The following is a 5,762-nucleotide window of genomic DNA, read 5'->3' on the forward strand; positions in this document are numbered from 1 at the left end:
TTCTAGATAGGGGAGACATGATTGACCTTCAGGCGGCGGGCAGCGCCAACCAAACACTTTTGTTAGATTTTGAAGTTCGATTTCAAGTTTGATCTCGACCTCACTAAGATCCTGACCATGCATATTTCTATTTGACCAAAAAGTGGTGAAGTATAAGCTCATCTTGGGCAACAATCTATGCAGATGATAAAGGACCAACATGAGGGAAGAAGTCGCTAGCGACGCCCCAAGAGGAAGAAATCACATTTTTCAGTTTGAAAACCATCAGAGGGTTTCCCAACAATTTTATAAAAAAGAGCTAAAAGACTAATTACAAAAGTTTTCCGCGAAGATGAATTTATGAGAAGCATCATTAGATTCAAAGCTATAAAAAATAACCATAGGACCCAAACCAGGGCGAATATGCGCAGAGAAGTAATATTGAAATCATTTGGGATCTCTTCTCCTACTTCCTGAATTAGTAGGGTGGTCATTGTAACACCCTTCCAAACTCCACGTGAAATTAACAAATGTATTTCATTAAAATATTACACAAGGGTGTCACACGTCATAAAAACACATAACCTGCTCCATAACACGGGTTATCATAGAAAACTAATTAAAATTTCACATTTTATACCTGGGATGTTACACGGCATCCAAAACATCTAATTTGCACTTAGGGTGTCACACGACATCCAACACATCTAATTTGGGTAAAGTACTTGTATAATAAGGAATTCAATACTTACCTCGCATGCTCACCAAATAATTACGGTATCATTGCAGCGGAAACACTAACAAACATACACCAAAAGCATTGGGGCTCAAGATATTTAGTCTCATGAATTTCAATTTAATAGCATCATCAAAAAGTATGATAATTAGCTCAACATAACTTAAAAGTCTCAACGTAATCAAGATGTCAGTAACTTCGACAAAAATAATAGAAAAATCAAATCGAGCGTTTATCCCGACCCGATATTACATGATAAGGGCAAGGAACCACTAGACTAACGATAAACTACTTAATACTCCAACGAGCTATCTTCCTTACATCTGCAAACTACTCTTGGGTATCTGCATGTTACCCACGTAGAAGCGACATTCAAATAGAAGGGGTGAGTAATCATAATCAATACTCCAACAATTATAGTCTACAGTTCAACAATATCAATACAACATACACTCACACCTTCATTCATCATAAATAGTTCACACATGATCACATAACAAATCACAAGTATATCACATCATATTTCATCAATGAAATTCATATAATGCCACATAGGATGTTAATGCAACAACTCTCGGCACAATAAATGTGGTACCATAACATGAACACTTAGGTCCATTTCACTCCATGACCCCCACCATAGGATTGATTCCCTCTTGGAACCGGAGTACACCAAATCACTACCATCACCATAGATAACGCTTTACCGAACCCCGGACAAGGATTTAGCTACTTATACTCGAACCATCACCATAAGAAAGGAGGCCATAACATAATTCATAATATAAGTCCAACAACATGGATGCATGGACTTTCATCATGCAACAACAACATCATCAACATAATAATTGCACTCGAACCACCACTATAGGAAACAAGGCATACAAAATAATTGAGCTAATAAAGTTCCATAACATAATCAACATCAACAACATAACATCCACATCAAACTACATCATCATAACAAGGAATAATAACATAACATTACCACAATGATACAATGATTCATTTGCAGAACGTATAAACAATCAACTTCAAAAACATAGTAGACACAAGAATAATACATAAAACAATCCATCCACCTCTCTCATGTTATAGCTCTATGAGTTAGCTTCCCAACACTCGGAATGACGCTAAATTTAGACTTATAGGTCAAAAGTTACGCCCGTCATGCCATCACTCGCTACATGTTCGCTAATGCTCGCTCAACGAATTTTTGCTACTATTCGCTACAGCTTGCTTAGAGAACTCATTACAGAAGAAAACCAGAATTACTTCGCTATTACTCGCTTAGCGATCTCCTCTAGGACAACAAATTAGAAAAATGCAATTTTTGCAGTTAGAGGCCTTCCGGACCTCCGAATTCGATTCCGTAAAAAGTTCCAGTCTTAGAATTCGAAATACTACAATTATATAACATTTATAACAGCCTAAAACACCTATTTAGAAGTCCTAACATGATAGATACATCATGCAAATATTAATTCATATATTCAACACATGATTCATGAACACATGATTCATGAACACATGATCTAACAAATGAGATACGACAAATATTATCATTAACAACACAACACAACGTAATCATGCAACATCGAGATGAATGAGTTTTCATCAATTGCATCAATAATCATTATAATCAACAACAATCAACAAGAATCAAAACGCTACATCTACCATTTTCCCATATCATTCATATTTGACAACCATTACCCATCCTTAACTTAGAATTCTCCTAGAATTGCTTTTCTTCAAACTCTATGGATGAATACCTCTTGTTCTTCTATGCCCTAGCCTCCTTCACCTTTTTCTATCTATTTCATGTATGTTGTAAACTGACCTCACTTTCCTCCTTATTCCCTTTTTATTTAGTAACATTGGACCCTTTCTACGCTTTTCCTCAAATACCATCACTTATCCTCATTCCATTACCATCATGCCCCTAGAATCTCTACACATTCAATTTGTTTTATTTCTTCTCCTTATTTTATTAATAAACCACATAAAAGCTATTATTTAATAATTCTAAATAATTTCTAACTCTCACTTATATTCTAACACCTACGACACATAAATTATATAATAATTATAAATAAATATAAAAGCAACAAATTCTAGATTTGAAGTGTTACAGTCATTCATACAGGCCATTGCAAAAGAAAAAGAAATGAAAACTATGAAATAAGAGTCACAGGTTGAAAATAGTACTTGAAACGAAGGTCCATCAACGAGGTAAATACAAGCAAGGGAAGCGAAACGTTAAGGACAACACAAAGGGCACACCACTTTAATAGGATAAAGAGGCACCATAATTAGAGATTTCTAGAAGTTTGAAGAAGAAATGATAGTTTCTCAAGGACCAAATATGCTTCTATTAGTAATAAGAGTAAAAGTCTATTTAGAAAATCAAGCAACCTTTATATAGAAAAAGGTGAACCAAGCAAGCAACGACCCAAATAAAAAAAAATGGAAAGACGAAAAACAGTTGTCAGATCACACCTCAAGAATACCACGACACTCAAGTGTATTGAAGCATCTTAGAAAAAAGCGCCACGCCTTAACCTTTTAAACTAGGACCATTTGTTTAAAATTCACATGAACGTCCCATCGTCGAGAAAGACATTTAATGCGCTTATTTCTCACTCCCCAACAGTCGGAGCGGTAAATTATCATCTACACTCAACTCAGTATTATAAAACCAACACAAATTCAAAAAGACTTTCCATTTGACATCTCATGTCCATTTCATGTCGCATATACCTTTAAAACCACATATTACCCATTTACGGATATCCGCACGAATATGAGACAGATGTGAATATCATATTCATCCAACAAAACAAACACGATATCATATTATCCGTCCCATAGATATCATAGTACAGTTAAACTAACACATACACATAATCCACTTATTTAAACTTCAGAGAATGAAAGTACACACAATCCACTTATTTAACATGAGAATATGAAAGTAGTAAAGTATCATAATACTCCGGTTATGACTATTACAGTAAGGGTATACAATTCCTTACAGAAACGGACATGCATCTTCTAATCACCACCAGCATGCTTGAACTCTGTAAGTTCTTTAAAGTTGAGCCATGGTTTAACCCATACTTGGGCTTCATAGATCTTCTTCTCACCCCCATCAACAGCCTCAATTGTAAGATGGTGCAGTTTACCAGAAACAACCTGTTCCCGTGCTTTCACCACCCTTGTAAACTCCAGAAGTGAATTCTTCAAAACCATTCAACAAAATTCAACAGTTTCAGTTTACATGAAAATATAACCCCACCCCACGCATAAAAATATAATAAAGGATGAAATCTGAGAGAGAACCTGTTTGGTGTTGTGTTGATTGACGGCGAATCGAGCAAGGGATTCAATTTCGGCTGAGTTTTGAGAACCGGGGGAGTCGGAGATGCCTCCGAGTTTGGTAGCCATTTGTGATCGAAATCGGAGGAGTCTCGGGAAGCGATGGATAGGAAGAAGAATGAGTTGCTTTGGAATATGGGAAGGATTTGATTTAACGCAGTGTTTGTGTGGGTGTCGGCAGTATCGAATCCACGTAATCCACACGCTATGTCGACGACATCTATTCCGTTGGATATATTTGTCATAATTTTGCTCCTAGGCCCTAGCTTTTCCCTTGATCTTTTACCCAAATAATGTTTACTAAGTACTTAAACCCGTGCGAGGTAGAGCTATAAAAAATAGCTATTCGGTCTTAAATGGGCCGGTCCTAATAAACTTTGGGCTTTTTAGGACTGAGCCAAAAAGACTTTGTTTAATATGAGTTTGAAATTTACTATCCGAGTCCGGTCCTAGATGGACTTCGGGCTACCCGATCCTAAGTAAACTTTTTTATTTAAAATAATTAAAATAAGAACTCTATAATATTTATTATTAATAAAATTAAAAAATATGTTATTTTAAATATAATACATTTTTAAGTACTATATTATCTCTTATAAATACTATAATGTGTTTCTAAATACAATATATGTTTAAATTGTATAAAATAATACTTGAATATTTATTATAAGAGAAAAACTAGTATAATACGATGAAAAATGTTGATTATATTAATGTATAATATTTAAAAGAGAAAAATTGAATAGAATAGAGATAAAATTTAGTGAAGTCAGAAAAACCAATATGCTATTTTGGTGTAAGATAATATAAATATTAATATATATATTTTTTAAAATTTATAATTATTCGGGCCTATGGGCTACTCACGGTCCATATGGGCTAGTCTAATGGGTAGCAGGCTTTTTAGGGCTGGGCTAAAAAGACCCTGAAAAATATGGGCTCTAATTTTAAGGCCCAAGCCTTATGATTTTCCGGGCCTGACGGGCCGGCTCATATGGGTTAACCCATTTTGACAACTCTAGTGCGAGGCATGAGTTAAGATTACTATTGTCAAAATTATTTTACTTATAGTAAGATTACTATTGTATAGATAAAATGCCATTGTTATTAATAAACATAAAAAAGTTTATTTAACTATTTTTTTAAAATTATAAAATAATTTGAGCATTTCTAATTTATTACAAACCTACTTTTTCAATTAATTCACACGCTTCCATTTAACCCGTTTTTCAATTAACTTCTATTATGAAAAAATTATTTAATCTACAATCACGTTTTAAAAATTTTATTTTTAATAAATAATAATAATAATTAAATTTTTAATAACTTTCCATTAAAAAAATCTAATATCCTAATAATTTGATTTTATTGTCGTTAAAGAAAAAAATGAAATTGAAAAAAAATAAGGTGTTAAAGGGAGAAATGAATAGGCAATCCAAAAGTTTTTATTGAATGTTACTAATGCAACATGAATTATATTTTTAACAAAACCATGAATAGGCCGTCCAAAAGATTTTATTAATGTTTGTAATTACAATTAATATATAAAATATTTTAAAAAAAATATCATAAATAAATAAAATTGATAGATATAATTATTGTTGAGTTTAAAGATAATGCACTGACAGTGTAAACTAACTTTATACATACAATCAATCAAAATCCT

At 33.3% G+C, this 5,762-nt stretch overlaps 1 pseudogene; it reads right to left on the bottom strand.

The window, feature by feature from the left end:
* Positions 1-3,544: 3,544 nt before the first annotated feature.
* On the bottom strand, positions 3,545-4,357 carry LOC131627157 (cysteine proteinase inhibitor-like; annotated as a pseudogene).
* Between the last annotated feature and the right edge of the window lie 1,405 nt (positions 4,358-5,762).

This window comes from Vicia villosa, unplaced genomic scaffold, assembly GCF_029867415.1.
Source record: "Vicia villosa cultivar HV-30 ecotype Madison, WI unplaced genomic scaffold, Vvil1.0 ctg.000351F_1_1, whole genome shotgun sequence".
Lineage (NCBI taxonomy): Eukaryota > Viridiplantae > Streptophyta > Magnoliopsida > Fabales > Fabaceae > Vicia > Vicia villosa.